Source organism: Scyliorhinus torazame, chromosome 6, assembly GCF_047496885.1.
Source record: "Scyliorhinus torazame isolate Kashiwa2021f chromosome 6, sScyTor2.1, whole genome shotgun sequence".
NCBI classification, from domain to species: Eukaryota; Metazoa; Chordata; class Chondrichthyes; order Carcharhiniformes; family Scyliorhinidae; genus Scyliorhinus; species Scyliorhinus torazame.
The window spans coordinates 317,278,054-317,295,000 of NC_092712.1; the positions used below are offsets into that span (position 1 = coordinate 317,278,054).

At 51.7% G+C, this 16,947-nt stretch overlaps 1 long non-coding RNA gene across 1 annotated transcript in view; it reads left to right on the forward strand.

The window, feature by feature from the left end:
* The window catches only part of LOC140425630 (uncharacterized), a 42,287-nt gene extending 32,648 nt beyond the window's left edge, over positions 1 to 9,639 (forward strand). The window contains exon 4 of the long non-coding RNA XR_011947913.1: positions 7,962 to 9,639. This is a non-coding gene — a long non-coding RNA (uncharacterized lncRNA). The remainder of the gene's footprint in view (positions 1 to 7,961) is intronic.
* Positions 9,640 to 16,947: the final 7,308 nt, after the last annotated feature.

Here is a 16,947-nt window from a genome sequence, read left to right on the forward strand (position 1 = left end):
TCGAGGTGCCGTTATGCCTCACTGGATGAGATCCCAGATCTCTCCGGGTGGAACGAATCAGATGTGAGCCCTATTCAGGGCTCTTGCGCGATTCGCCCGATGGGCCGGGATCCGGGCCAGCCAGAACGGGGTCACTCAATCACGCCCCTGGTTTTTGTGAGGATAACATTTTAAAAATGCTCAAAGAATTGCAAGGCCAGATGAAGGAGGGGCATTCAACTTGAAATGCTCTGGGTGGAATTTTTCCAAAGTTTGGCCCGATAGTCAGCGGTGTGGTGATGTGCGGTGTGGTGATGTGCGGTGTGGTGATGTGCGGTGTGGTGATGTGCGGTGTGGTGATGTGCGGTGTGGTGATGTGCGGTGTGGTGATGTGCGGTGTGGTGATGTGCATCAATGTAAATGCTTGTAGGCTAGCTAGACACTAGAGGGAGCACCAGTGACATCACACGCACACACTCAACCAATAGGTCAAGTAGATATGACATGACCAATACACATTCACGATGCACAAGGAGATGACACGACCACAGGGGGGCATTGCACCAACACATATATAAAGGACACCACACACATGATCTGCCTCTTTCCAGTGGAGACAGTCAGTGAGTACAGTCACAGGGTTGATTCAATATTACACCCACCACGTGGATTGCAGCAACTGGTTCGTCAGTCTGGGTAGCTATAGTAGGATTAGCAGTCGTGTCGAACCCGAGTAATAGAAGTGTAAATAGTTTAATAAACGTGTTGAAGTTATCTCCACGTCTGAACCTTCCTTTGTCAAGTGCACCACAAGGAAGCCGCTTATGTTACACCTACAACATAACATATCAGGCGGGAAAAGGAGCATTGAAGCTGCCGGATTTGGCTCAGAAACCTCAAGCGGTGGGTACCATAACGCCCTGCCAGTTTAATTTTTTTGAAGATTAGGCACCATTTTGAGATACCACCACCCATGGGAACAATCATAGGATTGAGATTCCGCTGAAGGGCAAGGGTAGTTGTTGCTTTATAACAACAGTGTGTGTTTAACCCATATACGATGGACAAATGATCACACAAGTTTGTTCAGTACAACCATAGCTTATTTGACATACACAAGATTGTTTATTAATTTAATCACACGTTCATGCACATTGGACTATAACTAACACACTTAAACGACCTTGACTTAACGTCCAGGTGACCGGCAGATACAGAGTAGGTAAGGCCTCATCTGGTTCTTGTAGTCTGGTGGAGGCTGCAGATCTTGTAGGTAGTCTGTCTTCTGTTGTCATCCCTGGCCACCCAGTTTTGCAGCTCTCGATACCTTCGCCCGGAAGGTTTGATTGGAGAATATAAAAGATCGAGGAGACGTGGGTGAATTGTACCTAATGCTTTTAGTCTCCACTCAAACATTGCTCCATGCTCAACGCCACATAGTTTGGTTGCACCCAAACCGTGGGCGTACCTGAGCATTGATATGTTGGAAGCCCCAGCCCGATATGTCTCTGGTCCCTGATGATGTTCAACTGGACTAGTCACACCAGCTAAAGTGGCAGACAATGGTTGAGAGTTTCAATTTGAGGACCCTCTCCCAAAACGCACTGAGTCAAAGTCAGGGTCTTGAGAGGGTAAGTGGGCAATGAAAAGTACTTACAAGGTATGGACCAGAATGAAATTATTCCCGATTCAGCGGGGGGGGGGGGGGGGGGGAGGAAACAAGTAAGTCGCACAATACTCGGGTAATCACAGGACAAACGAAACATAATTCATTCCTCGCCCACACAAACGGCACACAATCGTTATAAATTAAAGGAGAAACATTTGTTTCACTTTGAATGACTTACACCACAGGATGGTCACAGATAAAGAAAATCTCATCGCTCCGGAGCCGCCAGTCACATCTCACTGGAGGTCATCCCCATTCATCCGTCTTACTATCACAGCAAGGTGCATTATACCTGCGGTTCAGGACAAGTGAGGAACTGACATGGTGCCACTTCTGACTGAGGAGGGAGGGATGGGGGGGAGATGGAAATTATAACAGTTCCGCTAGAGAGAGGCTGCTGGAGGCTGTGTTGTGACCTCCTTGTCTGAGAGCCTGATGAGATTATAGTGTGTCTTTTTATTCAGTTGCGGAGTGACTTATTCTGAAGATCTGGCTGTTTGGCAAATCTCATTCTTGTTGCTGAAAAGGGTTTAGCTCCTAATTCAATTTACATTTGATTCAGCTGCATTCCAGACCTGTGTAATCAGCTGCACTTTTGTTGCTGGGAATCTGCGTTTCCCATTCTGCTCCTGGATATTCAGTTTTAGATGCACGTGTAGATTTACTGCACCCCCATATAAGCACAGTGACATCCAGTCAGAACCATACCGGGCAGGAAGGTGAATGTTTCGAACCCTGGTTGCTGCGGAGTTTGCTCATCTTAGTTGGGGAGTTGGAAATGAATGGACGATTAACTCTGGTGTTCCTGAGTTCAACAGGGGGGCATAAATGCTGGTGGATGGAATCGAGATGAGGTCACATCAGGCCTCCCTGTGATGCCTCCCTGAGAAAGATAACCCTTCACTGCCCAGCACCACCTTCCCCAAGAGCGTGGTCCTCAGGCGGGAATGCAGCGGGAAATCCTGGAATTATATCCCGCCAGCTTAACATATGGTTGCCTTGACCCCATAAAACAGCGCCATGCAATTCACGGGATTGTAATCAAACAAAATGACACAAATGCAAAATATTGTGACATTGGGGTAAATGCCCAAAAACATGGGGGTCAAGGAGGTAGGTTTTAAGGAATTGTCGTAAAGGAGCCGAGAGAGGTGGAGAGGCTCACGGAGGCTATTGCAAAGGCTTTGTGTCCAGGCAGCTGAAGGCACAACCTCTGATGGTGGGGTAAAGGAGACTGGCGATGTGTAAAGGGCTAGATTGGAGGCTCACAGAGCTCTTGGAGGGTTGTAGGGCCAGAGGAGGCTACAGAGATAGGGAGGGGTGAGGCCATAAAAGGATTTGGGCACAAGTTGGTGAATTTAAAGTTTGAGTCTTATGTGGACCAGTAGTGATTAGCACTGCTGCCTCACAGCGCCAGGGACCCGGGTTCAATTCTGGACTTGGGTGACTGTCTGTGCGGAGTCTGCACGTTCTCCCCGTGATCTGCGTGGGTTTCCTCCGGGTGCCCCGGTTTCCTCCCACAGATATTGAAAGATGCCCTCGTACGAACGGGATATGGCACTCGACTCATCGATCGACAGTTCCAACGCGCCACAGCAAAAAACTGCACCGACCTCCTCAGAAGATAAACATGGGACACAACCGACAGAATACCCTTCGTCGTCCAGTACTTCCCCGGAGCGGAGAAACTACGTCATCTTCTTCACAGCCTTCAACACGTCATTGATAACGATGAACATCTTGCCAAGGTCATCCCCACACCCCCACTACTTGCCTTCAAACAACCGCGCAACCTCAAACGAACCATTGTTTGCAGCAAACTACCCAGTCTTCAGAACAGTGACCACGACACCACACAACCCTGTCATGGCAATCTCTGCAAGACGTGCCAGATCATCGACATGGATACCACCATTACACGTGAGAACACCACCCACCAGGTACGCGGTACATACTCGTGCGACTCGGCCAACGTCGTCTACCTCATACGCTGCAGGAAAGGATGTCCCGAAGCGTGGTACATTGGCGAGACCATGCAGACGCTGCGACAACGAATGAACGGACATCGCGCAACAATCACCAGGCAGGAATGTTCCCTTCCAGTCGGGGAACACTTCAGCAGTCAAGGGCATTCAGCCTCTGATCTCCGGGTAAGCGTTCTCCAAGGCGGCCTTCAGGACCCGCGACAACGCAGAATCGCCGAGCAGAAACTTATAGCCAAGTTCCGCACACATGAGTGCGGCCTCAACCGGGACCTGGGATTCATGTCGCATTACATTCACCCCCCACCATCTGGCCTGCAAAATCCTACCAACTGTCCTGGCTTGACACAATTCACACCTCTTTAACCTGGGGTTACCCCATCTCTGGATCTGTAAAGATTTAATCACCTGCTAATGCTCGCATTCCAAGCATTGTTTGGCATCTTTGAATTTGTCTATATATGTGTTTCTGGAACATACCTCTTCATTCACCTGAGGAAGGAGCAGCGCTCCGAAAGCTAGTGACATCGAAACAAACCTGTTGTACCTTTATACTGTGGCACCATGTTTATTTGAGGGGCTTCTGCAGTGTGATAACCCTTCCAGGGTTTCAGAGTTTTCCTTGATAACACTATATAGGCTTCAAGCAGAGGTAAACATTCCGAAGGTGAAGATCTGAGTTATATTCAAAGCTGCAGTGGGGAGTGAGAAGGTTTAGCTGGTCAAAAGGCCTCTGTTTGGAGTTTAATCCGGACAAATGTGAGGTAATGCATTTTGGAAGGTCTAATGCAGGTAGGGAATATACAGTGACTGGTAGAACCCTCAAGAGAATTGACAGTTAAGAGAGATCTAGGTGTACAGGTCCACAGGTAACTGAAAGGGGCAACACTGGTGGAGAAGGTAGTGAAGAAGGCATACGGCATGCTTGCCTTCGTTGGCCGGAGCATTGAATATAAAAATTGACAAGTCATGTTGCAGCTGTATAAAACCTTAGGTAGGCCACACTTGGATAATAGTGTTCAATTCTGGTCGCCATACTACCAGAAGGATGTGGAGGCTTTAGAGAGGGTGGAGAAGAGATTTACCAGGATGTTGCCTGGTATGGAGGGCATTAGCTATGAGGAGAGGTTGAATAAACTCAGTTTGTTCTCACTGGAACGACGGAGGTTGAGGGGTGACCTGATCGATGTCTACAAAATTATGAGGGGCATAGACAGGGTGGATAGTCAGAGACTTTTTCCCAGGGTAGAGGGGTCAATTACGAGGGGGCATAGGTTTAAGGTGCGAGAGGCAGGGTTGAGAGGAGATCTACAAGGGAAGTTTTTTACACAGAGGGTAGTGGGTGCCTGGAACTCGCTGCCGGAGGAGGTGGTGGAAGCAGGGACGATAGTGACATTTAAGGGGCATCTTGATAAATACATGAATAGTAATTTGTAGTATATATAAATGATTTGGAGGAAAATGTAACTGGTCTGATTAGTAAGTTTGCAGACGACACAAAGGTTGGTGGAATTGCGGATAGCGATGAGGACTGTCAGAGGATACAGCAGGATTTAGATTGTTTGGAGACTTGGGCGGAGAGATGGCAGATGGAATTTAATCCGGACAAATGTGAGGTAATGCATTTTGGAAGGTCTAATGCAGGTAGGGAATATACAGTGAATGGTAGAACCCTCAAGAGTATTGAAAGTCAGAGAGATCTCGGCGTACAGGTCCACAGGTCACTGAAAGGGGCAACACAGGTGGAGAAGGTAGTCAAGAAGGCATACGGCATGCTTGCCTTCATTGGCCAGGGCATTGAGTATAAGAATTGGCAAGTCATGTTGCAGCTGTATAGAACCTTAGTTAGGCCACACTTGGAATATAATGTTCAATTCTGGTCGCCACACTACCAGAAGAATGTGGAGGCTTTAGAGAGGGTGCAGAAGAGATTTACCAGAATGTTGCCTGGTATGGAGGGCATTAGCTATGAGGAGCGGTTGAATAAACTCGGTTTGTTCTCACTGGAACGAAGGAGGTTGAGGGGAGACCTGATAGAGGTCTACAAAATTATGAGGGGCATAGACAGAGTGGATAGTCAGAGGCTTTTCCCCAGGGTAGAGGGGTCAATTACTAGGGGGCATAGGTCTAAGGTGAGAGGGGCAAGGTTTAGAGTAGATGTACGAGGCTAGTTTTTTACACAGAGGGTAGTGGGTGCCTGGAACTCGCTGCCGGAGGAAGTGGTGGAAGCAGGGACGATAGTGACATTTAAGGGGCATCTTGACAAATACATGAATAGGATGGGAATAGAGGGATACGGACCCAGGAAGTGTAGAAGATTGTAGTTTAGACAGGCAGCATGGTTGGCACGGGCTTGCAGGGCTGAAGGGCCTGTTCCTGTGCTGTACTTTTCTTTGTTCTTTGTTTGATTTTTAAAAAAATTTGCCAACTAAACAATGAGATAAGCACATGCATTGTAAAAAATCTTTGTTTAGAAATGAAGGGTATTGATGTAAAAACGAGGTGAAATCAAAGGTTAAGGGCAAATATGAAAATGTCAAAATGGTGCACCTGTGGGCATTGTAAGCTCTGCCCCAGGGCAGGTGTGTGCAGGCCCTTGATACCGTGTCCAGGCTGAGTGTTCGGTGACAGAAGACACTTACATCTGCTGACTGCAACAAAGAACCTTTCTATTGGCTGGGCTCTCCCTGACTTTAATCACTCCACTTACTGGCGGCTTCAGCTGCCAAAGATTCTGGAATTCAGGCTTGAACGTGATGGCAACACAGTTAAACAGCCAGCTGCTACTCCATGTACAGGCTTACCCACAAACGCATGTCCACTTGAGTAAGGGTCATGAGGGTGGTGGGCAACTAACTATGTTGTGGGTGGCACGGTGGTTAGCGCTGCTGCCTCACAGCGCCAGGGACCCGGGTTCAATTCCGGCCTCAGGTGACCGTGTGGAGTTTGCACGTTCTCCCCGTGTGTGCGTGGGTTTCCACCGGGTGCTCCGGTTTCCTCCCACAGTCCAAACGATGTGCAGGTTAGGTGGATTGGCCCTGATTAAATTGCCCCGTAGTGTCCAAAGGATGGGTGGGCTTACTGGGATAGGGTGGGGGCAAGGGTGGGGTGCTCTTTCGGAAGGTCGGTGCAGACCAGATGGGCCGAATGGCCTCCTTCTGAACTGAAGGGACTTTATGAAATTTCAGCCTCATTTGGGGAGTGGATGAGCACTGATATTTGTTGATCTTTTAAAAATGGTTATCTCATTATTAAGCATTATTTTAAAAGTAAAATGAGTTTCAATGTCCGTTCCTAATCATAATAGCATCACAATAACCCTATATTTAAAAAAATATCCTTTGTCTTTTGATTGATATATATACAGCGACTATGGATGGGGAAGGCAAAGGAGGAATGATTAAACCTCACCGTGTGAGCTGCTGAATTAATTTGACTTGATACAAATGTTAATGTAGCAGTCTTCAACATGCTTGTCACTTTGACTGTCTGTATGCTAATTCACTCTCTCTCACTGAGGACACACTAGTTCATTCCAGTCAGGTCCTTCGACCGACACTCTCACTGTTCAAACACAAACTGAGCCTTTTAATTTTTTAATTAGCAGAGATCTCCCCTAAAAAGGATGTTAGAATTACAATTCATGATTATTGGGAGCCATTTAGATTAAAAAAAAACAATTTGAAAATAACTCTTCGCGTGTGCGTGTAGTAAGAGGGCAAGAGAAGGAGGAGGGGGAAGGAGACAAGTTGAAGGGATTGAGTTCCCGGCAGGTTTCTATGAATGTCATTGTACCGAAACAGCTCTTGTCAAAGTCATAAATGACACATCTTTTGTGATGTGACAAAGGTAAACTATTCACCCTCATGCTTCTCGCTGTCAGACCACACCACCTCCAAGACCTCTCCAATGCCATCCATCTTGGCCAGGCTCATCTCACCTCGTTCCATTCTATCCATCCCATCATGGACAGAGAATCGCCTGCAATGCCTTCACTTCCTGCTCCTGCACTGGTGTTCCCGAGGATCTATCCTTGAAGCCCACCAGCACCATCACCGACCCCCCCCCCCCCCCCCCTCCCCGCTCCCCCCAAACCTGCCATTCCATGGAATGCACTGCCTGTGGAAGTAGTTGAGTCGGAAATATTAGGGACCCTCAAGCGGCTATTGGATAGGTACATGGATTACGGTAGAATGTTGGGGTGTAGATTAATTTGTTCTTAAACAAAATTTCGGCACAACATCGTGGGCCGAAGGGCCTGTTCTGTGCTGTATGTTTCTATGTTCTATGTTCCTCATTGAATAATAATTTTTTATTATTGTCACAAGTAGGCTTACATGAACACTGCAATGAAGTTACTGTGAAAAGCCCCTAGTCGCCACATTCCGCGCCTGTTCGGGTACACTGAGGGAGAATTCAGAATTTCCAATTCACCTAACAGCACGTCTATCAGGACTTGCGGGAGGAAACCGGAGCACCCAGAGGAAACCCACGCAGACACGGGGAGAACGTGCAGACTCCGCACAGACAGTGACCCAAGCCGGGAATCGAACCTGGGACCCTGGCACTCTGAAGCAACAGTGCTAACCACTGTGCTACCATGCCACCCAACATGCTGACATCATCCAAAAGCACAGCATTTTTTTTCAAATGTATATTAACAACACCCATCTCTACTTGCCCTCCACTTTTGACTGCTCCTCCAGTGTTGCTAAATAATCTGACGATTTACCTGGAATCCGGGACTGGATGAGTGGAAATTCCCTCCATTTCTCCTATTGGAAAAGCTGGAGCCATTGTTTACAGTCCCTGCTCCAACTTCCATTTCATAGCGATCGGGATTAAGCCAGTCTGTTCGCAACCTTGGTGTCACACCTGACCCGAGGTGAACTCCCAATCTCACATCCAGTGAGACCATCTGTTTCCAACTCCCGGACATCGCTGAACTTGGCCCCTTTCCCAGCTCACCGGCTGCTCAGAATCCTCATTCATGCCTTTGCCATATCTGGATTTGTTTATTTCCAATACTCTATTGACTTGCCTCTACCATTCTACCACCACGCCCCCGTGGCCAGGGAGCCACCCTGCCACCCAAATGTCTCCAATGGCCCATGACCACCCGTCCCCAGGTGCCGTTCCCGCCAGGTCTAAGTTTGTGTGGACCAGCCCTGATCGGAAAGAGCACCTTGATTAAGCCCACACCCCCACCCCATCCCCGTAATCCAGTAACCCCCACCTAACCTTTTGGACACTAAGGGGCAATTTATCATGGTCAATCCGCCTACCTCTTAACTGGTATAAAATTTTGTCCACTTGTCACCCTTGCTCTCGCTGACCTACACGGACTCCTGTCAAGCAGTGCCTTGATTTTAAAATTCCATCCTTGTTTTCAAATCCCTCCGTGGCCTCGTACCTCACAATCTCTGGAATCTCCTCCAGTCCCACTACCCTCTGGGATATTGGACTCTCGCACACGCCGGTTTTAATTGGTCTCCCGCTGGCTGCCTTGCCTTCACCTCCCTGTGCCCCAAGCTCTGGAATTCCCAGCATGAAAACCTCCCTGGCTTCTCTACCCCACTCTCTTCCTTCAAGGCCCTCCTTGAAAAGCCTACCTCATTGACTCATCTTTTGGCCCTTTGCCCTAACGTCACCTGATGTGGGCTCTGGGTCAGATTTTGCTCTCTGATTCTCTGTTTATAATTCTTGGGCATTTTAATATGTTAAAGTGGCTAAAGTTGATCACCCTGCATCATTGGCTTTGTCTATATATGTGTTTGTGGAACCCACCTCTTCATTTACCTGATGAAGGAGCTACGCTCTGTAAGCTAGTGATTCGAAACAAACCTGTTGGACTTTAACCTGGTGTTGAAAGATTTCTTACTGTGCTCACCCCAGATCCCCAAATGCAATCAAACATGTGGCTGGAAACCAAGGTGACTGGTCGAGTTCCAACCCCTTTATATCAAACTTCCACAATTAAAAATATAATGCCTCAGTACAGAAGGGGTACAGCATGTATCTGCAGTAACTCTCAATGATTATTTTGCAGTAGCAGGGGGGGGGATTGGTCTGAATTTCTTCGGAGCCTTGCTGGGAATTTTGTGTCGAACAGGCATCGGTAACCTGTTAAAAGTCAACAAGAAGCTTGTGGAATGACAATAACATGAATACTCCCCTCGGTCAAAACAGTGGAAGGGATATGGCAGAGTGTTATTACTGCTTTGCACTGCTCTGGGCAGTACACATTCCCCATGAATTACTCATATAAAATATACAAAGGTAAAATGAGACTATCAGTGATAGGTATGTCTAAAATAGTAAACTACACAGCAGAACAACTGATGCGTGCTTACATGGTTCTACTGTATCAAAAAATATAAAAGACACTCCTGCTCCACTAGGCAGCTTGGGTTAACCACCTTTACTTGGCTGTTGAAAATCATAGGACGTGCAGAGATCATTGAGTTAGTATTATCCTGGCACATTGTGGTTTCCGCACACCATCATCTGTCGGGAGATCAAAGGTTTCTTTGAAGAGCCTTCCGATCACATTGATGGAGGAGAGTGTCCTTAATGTATCCTAAACATATCAATAAGTGCCCCGCCTCTCCATAACAGGACTCCCAGTCTCCCCAAGATCTACCTCCATAGAAATGGCTGGCAGCGTGTGCTGGGTTCCGATTTTGTGGATTTAATTTGGACCCTTCCCCATCCTCTCGAGGGGGAAAGGGTGTGACTGTCAGTCCAGTGACTCCCAGGGGCGTGCCCCAAAGACAGAAAAAAAGTGACGAGGCCGACTTTGAAAAATATCTGGACAATTCTTCCCTGAAGCCCCAAAGCAAATCACATCGCTCCGGGAAAGCTTTGGCAACTGAGTGTCTACCTATCCTCTGTACGTAGACATGTTAACACAGTCAAAATCACTGGAAGTTATAATTATTTCCCATCAGCAAGCTGCCAGGAACTGATGCCGTAATCACAGTTAGGTAAAGAGTTCTGTTCTTCTTTTACGTGGCAATTCTAACAGATTAATAAGCTTTTTAAAAATAAAAATGATGTCCTTTTGTACCTCACTGTGATAATAAATATTGATGCTAAAAGGTAACATAATTAATTACAAAAGCAAAATGACTATCAATTCGACAGTAGGTTTGAGGGGAGATCCTGGTGTAATGGTAATGACACGGGGCTCGTAATCCAGAGGGCCTGGCGAAAGCCCAGGAGGCACGGGTTCAAATCCCATCATGGCAACTGGTGGGATTTTAATTCAATTCTAAATCTGGAACATAAAGCTAGCTTCAGTAATGGTTGTCAGAAAAACTATTCTGGTTCACTAATGTCCTTTAGGGAAGGAAATCTGCCATCCATTCCTGGTCTGGCCTACATGTGACTCCAAACCCACAGCAATATGTTGGACTCCTGACTGCCCTCTGAGATGGCCGAGCGAGACTCTCGGTTCGAGGGCAATTAGGGGTGGACAACAAATGCTGCCCTTATTACTGGCACCCACATCCAGTGAGGGAATTTGACAAAAATATTTTCTTGGGAAAATATTTCTGAGCTTGATCCCAACTCAGCAATATAAATACCAGGACACAGTCACATCCTCCTCTGCAAACCAGCTATCAAACACTGAGAGGAAGGGGCATTGAAAGCATTAGATTCTTCCGACTATCACGTTGTTAATCGCAAGCCCTCACTATTCTTCTGCTATGAGGGAGCTTGTGTCAGCCGCGACACAACTGGCCGCATCCGTTGTGGCTAAATCGCAATGTTCTGGGTTCTCCTGGGCACGAGCACAAAAGTCCCGATACTCCAGTACAGTGCTGAGGGTGTGATGTCTTTCAGCTGGGATGTGTAAGAGCCCACCTGCCTGCTCAGGGACCCGTGACACTGCTTTCAAGAAGGACAGGGAGTTCTCCCTGGTCTCCTGGGCTATATGTACCCCACTATCAACATCACAAATCACCAACAGCACAAGTCTGTATGGTGATTGTCACGTTGTTGTTGGTGGAGCTCGTTGACTGCAAACTGGCAGCTGTACTTCTTACAACAGGACATGCTTCATTCATGGGGCTTTGGTCAGGCATAACCTTATAGAGACACAAGTCATTCTTTCTGTGCAAACTGGACTGTCCTCAAGTGTCAGCATTTCACAAACTGGTGCTTGTGGGTGGTTCCTTCACGCTCACAAGTTCCCAGTGGAAACACAGACCAAGTCCCACGACACCTTCTCATCCAATCTTCACCTAATGAAGGAGCAGTGTTCCGAAAGCTAGTGATTCCAGATAAACCTATTGGACTTTAACCTGGTGTTGTAAGACGTCTTACTGTGCCCACCCCAGTCCAACGTCAGCATCTCCACATCATCCTCCCTTCTAGTGTGAACAGATGTGCATTTCTATACCACTTTGTCACGTCCTCAGGGCACCCTAAAGCACTTTGTGTGGTCCCGGTCAATTACTTTTTAGCTCCATTCGCTGATGTAGTGGAGGCAAAGAATTTGCGCACAGCAACGTCTCAGAAGCAACAGCTGAATAAATGGTCAGCGTTTATAATCATACGTTCGGGAGGAACAATGGCCAGAATGATGTTTTCAATGCAGCAATCGATGCAGAAAATCACAGAAATCAAGTAATTAAAGGGAAAAACAATGTCACAAAACCCTTGGGTTCAAAGACCACCAGTTAAGAAAGATGCTTCAAGGCTACAAGGTCTGATTGCTGTGGACAGGAATCCCCTAATGTCATCTCAAGGCTAATTCTTATTAGGTGCAATCTGACGGCACTTCGAGAGTTATTGTGTTTCTGTCGATGGGACAGCTGCTGGTCCAGCCCAGCTCCCTATTCAATATCAGAGAAACAGAAAATTTTAAAAAATGGACTTAAGGATCACCTCTTCTAACCAACGTATTTTAAAAAAATGTTTATATCCGGGTTTTTTCTTTTTATATATATTGAGGATAAAAGAGAACAAACGCAAATCTGTACACATCAGTTACAATTTACGATTTACAAGTGCCCAGCTTTGAACCTCCCTGCCACAATTCCCCAACTCCCCCAAACCCCCCTCCCCTTCTTGTTAACTGCCGTGTTTTCTTCGTTCGTTGGTTCGTCAGTCCTCAACCTATTGGGGTAGCGGAGTGCATGTTACATTGTGCAAAGTTGCTCTTATTTAGTTGCTTGTATTTTTGTGCGTTTGGTCCGGGGGGTGGTAACCCACCCTCCCTCCCCCCCAATGTGGGGTGTGGTTGGACTCTGTGTCTCCTTGTTCCCTCCCTACATCTTGGAACACGTTGGTGAATGGCCGCCACGTCTTGAAGAAGCCCTTTTCCAACCCCCAGATGGTGAAATTGGTTTTCCCCATTTGGAGAAATTCCGACAAATGGGCCAGCCAGTCCGCAGCTTTAGGTGGTGCTACCGATCGCCAGCCGAGCATGATTCCCCGGCTGGAGATTAGGGAGGCAAAGGAAAGGGCGCCGGCCCCCCCCCTCCCTATAAAGAGTTCTGGCTGTTCTGATACCCCAACGACTGACACTTTTGGGCATGACTCCACCCTCACACCCGCAATTTTGGACATTGCCTCGAAGGAAGCTGTTCAGGACCCGGCATTTCTGGGGCATGCCCAGAACATGTGGGCGTGGTTGGCCAGGCCTCCTTGGCACCATTGTCGTATGTCTTCCACCTCCGGGAATAACTTGCTCATTCTGGTTCTGGTTAGATGCACTCTATCTACCACTTTCAGCTGCATTAGGCTCAATTTACGGATGGGGGCGCAAGTGGAGGTGGAGCTGACCTCTTCACTGCAGAGTCCCCACCCTATTTCAAATCTAAGCTCTCTCAGTCCCATTTTTCTCTTCTTGCCTCGACCTGTGGGGAGCGTGCCTTTCCCAGTAGTCTACAGGGCCTCACAGTCCTCCCCCCCCCCCCCCCCCCCCACTACTGCCGTCCTGTCTCCAACATTTGAAGGTGGTGTCCATTTTGGTTGGTGCGAACCTGTGATTGTTGCAGATGGGGGCCTTGATGGACATTTTGGTGAGCCTTGTTTCGTTTGTTTTTTAAAAATTAAATTCAGAGTACCCAATTATTTTTTTTTCCAATTAAGGGGCAATGTAGCGTGGTGAATCCACCAAACCAGTGCATCTATGGGTTGTGGGGGCGAAATCCACGCAGACACGGGGAGAATGTGCGAACTCCACACAGACAGTGACCCACGGCCAGGATTCGAACCCAGGTCCTCAGCGCCGTAGCCCCAGTGCTAACCACTGCGCCACCGTGCTGCCCCTGGCCGAAGTTTTGTCTTCGCCGGTTCCACGACCAGAGTGTGGTCATTACCACTGGCCTCGCAGAATGATTGTCCCCATCCAGGGGGCGCAATTCTCCCATCTGGAGACTAAGTCCCGACGCCGGAGTGAACACCGGAGTGTTTCACTCCGGCGTCGGAGGCCGCTCCCAGCCCCTTATTCTCCCGCCTCCGGGGGGCTAGGAGCGGCGCCGCATCATTTACGTGCGGCGCATAAAAGCAGCACCGCGTAAATGGTGCGGTCGACGCAGCGCAAATGACGTCACCCGCGCATGCGCGGTTGCCGTCCTTCCCGTGGCCGCCCCGCAAGAAGATGTCGGATGGATCTTGCGGGGCTGGGGAAGGAAGGAGGTCCTCCTTCGGAGAGGCCGGCCCGCCGATCCATGGGCACCGATTGTGGGCCAGTGCCTTGTTGAGGCCCCCGCACCGGTGCAGCAACCCCCCCCCCCCCCAACGTTCCCGCGCTGTTCCCGCCAGCAGCGACCAGGTGTGGACGGTGCCGACGGGAACCTGTCGTGTTGGGCAGGCCGCTCGGCCCATCCGGGGGAGAATCGCGTGCGGGTGCCGGGGCAGCGTGGCGGGACTCGCGCGGCGCCCCGGCGATTCTCCCACCCGGCGGGGGGGGGGGGGAGAATCACACCCAGGAATCCTCCATTTCTACCCAATTGTCTTCTGGTTCCATCTCTTCAGACTTTCCGCTGTTGCTGCCCAGTGGTAATATCGCAGGTTTGGGAGACCAGGGGCGTCATTCTCCGACCCCCCAGAGGGTCGGAGAATGGCCGTTGGCCGCCGTGAATCCCGCCGCCGCCGGTTGCCGAAGTCTCCGAAGGGAGAAAAGTCGGCGGGGCGTTAATGTCGCCGCTGCCGCGGAGAATGTCACGGGTCTGCGCAAGGCAGCCGATTTTCGGCCTGCCGATATTCTCCCTTCCGGGTGGGCCGAAGTCTCGTCGACGTGATGACCGTTCACGTCGACGTAAATCAAACCTCCTTTTCATCGGCGTGACCCGGTGCTCCAGGCTCACGCCGACCAGCGAGGAGGTGAGTGACGGCCTGGGGGGTTGGCTCTGGGCAGGCGATGGCGTGGCCGCAGTCTGAATGTGTGGGGAGAGGTGTGTCTCGGGTTGTGTGTGTGTGTGTGTGGCGGGGGGAGTGGTTAGAGTGGGCTGGGCTCCGGGGGAGTGCCGGGAGGGGGGTCCGTGCCGGGGAGGAGGTTGGGGGGGTCCGTGCCGGGGAGGGGGATGGGGGGGTCCGTGCCGGGGAGGAGGTTGGGGGGGTCCGTGCCGGGGAGGGGGATGGGGGGTCCGTGCCGGGGAGGAGGATGGGGGGTCCGTGCCGGGGAGGAGGTTGGGGGGGGGTCCGTGCCGGGGAGGGGGATGGGGGGTCCGTGCCGGGGAGGAGGATGGGGGGTCCGTGCCGGGGAGGAGGTTGGGGGGGTCCGTGCCGGGGAGGAGGTTGGGGGGGTCCGTGCCGGGGAGGAGGATGGGGGGTCCGTGCCGGGGAGGAGGATGGTGAGTCCGTGCCGGGGAGGAGGTTGGGGGGGGTCCGTGCCGGGGAGGGGGATGGGGGGTCCGTGCTGGGGAGGGGGATGGGGGGTCCGTGCCGGGGAGGGGGATGGGGGGTCCGTGCCGGGTAGGAGGTTGAGGGGTCCGTGCCGGGGAGGAGGTTGGGGTCCGTGCCGGGGAGGAGGTTGGGGGGGTATGTGCCCGGGAGGGGGATGGGGAGGAGGTTGGGGTCCGTGCCGGGGAGGAGGTTGGGGGGGTATGTGCCCGGGAGGGGGATGGGGGGGTCCGTGCCGGGGAGGAGGTTGAGGGGGTCCGTGCCGGGGAGGGGGATGGGGGTCCGTGCCGGGGAGGAGGATGGGGGGTCCGTGCCGGGGAGGAGGTTGGGGGGGTCCGTGCCGGGGAGGGGGATGGGGGGTCCGTGCCGGGGAGGAGGATGGGGGGTCCGTGCCGGGGAGGAGGTTGGGGGGGTCCGTGCCGGGGAGGGGGATGGGGGGTCCGTGCCGGGGAGGAGGTTGGGGGGGTCCATGCCGGGGAGGAGGTTGGGGGGGTCCGTGCCGGGGAGGGGGATGGGGGATGGGGGGGTCCGTGCCGGGGAGGGGGATGGGGGGTCCGTGCCGGGGAGGAGGTTGGGGGGTCCGTGCCGGGGAGGAGGTTGGGGTCCGTGCCGGGGAGGAGGTTGGGGGGGTATGTGCCCGGGAGGGGGATGGGGAGGAGGTTGGGGTCCGTGCCGGGGAGGAGGTTGGGGGGTCAGTGCCGGGGAGGAGGATGGGGGGTCCGTGCCGGGGAGGAGGTTGGGGGGGTCCGTGCCGGGGAGGGGGGATGGGGGGTCAGTGCCGGGGAGGAGGATGGGGGGTCCGTGCCGGGGAGGAGGTTGGGGGGGTCCGTGCCGGGGAGGAGGTTGGGGGGGTTCGTGCCGGGGAGCAGGATGGGGGGTCCGTGCCGGGGAGGAGGTTGGGGTCCATGCCAGGGAGGGGGATGCGAGAGCAAGTGAGTTGGTCCACCTGGCCAGGTGCCAGCCTCCAACAGTTGGACCCATGCAGTCCATGCCACCTGGCTGGGGGGAAGGAGGGGATATGGGCAATGATGACATGTCGTCGTTCTCCTCCCCCCCACCAGGCCGTCATGTTTTCCGATCATCCAGCGATGTTGGCCGCCGTGGCGGCAGCCGCTAATGTCTATGTTGCCCTGAATGAGGAGGAGGAGGAGCGTGCCAGAGAGGCGGCGCAGGCTGCCGCAGAGGGACAGGCGGCAGCCGCCCAGGCTGGAGGGACACCTGACCGACAGGACGAGGAGGGGGAGGAGGACGTCGCGGCCCCACGGCAACGGAGGCACCCGAGGGCGCCCCGTGCGTACCGGCCCCGGCAGTCATACCAGGACCTCACGGACCGGGAATGCAGGAGGAGACTCCGGATGAGGCGGGAAACCGTGGCACACATCTGTCACCTGCTGGCACACCTGTCACCGCGTGGCATTGGCGGGGGACACCCTCTCCCCGTGTCCGTCAAGGTTACGG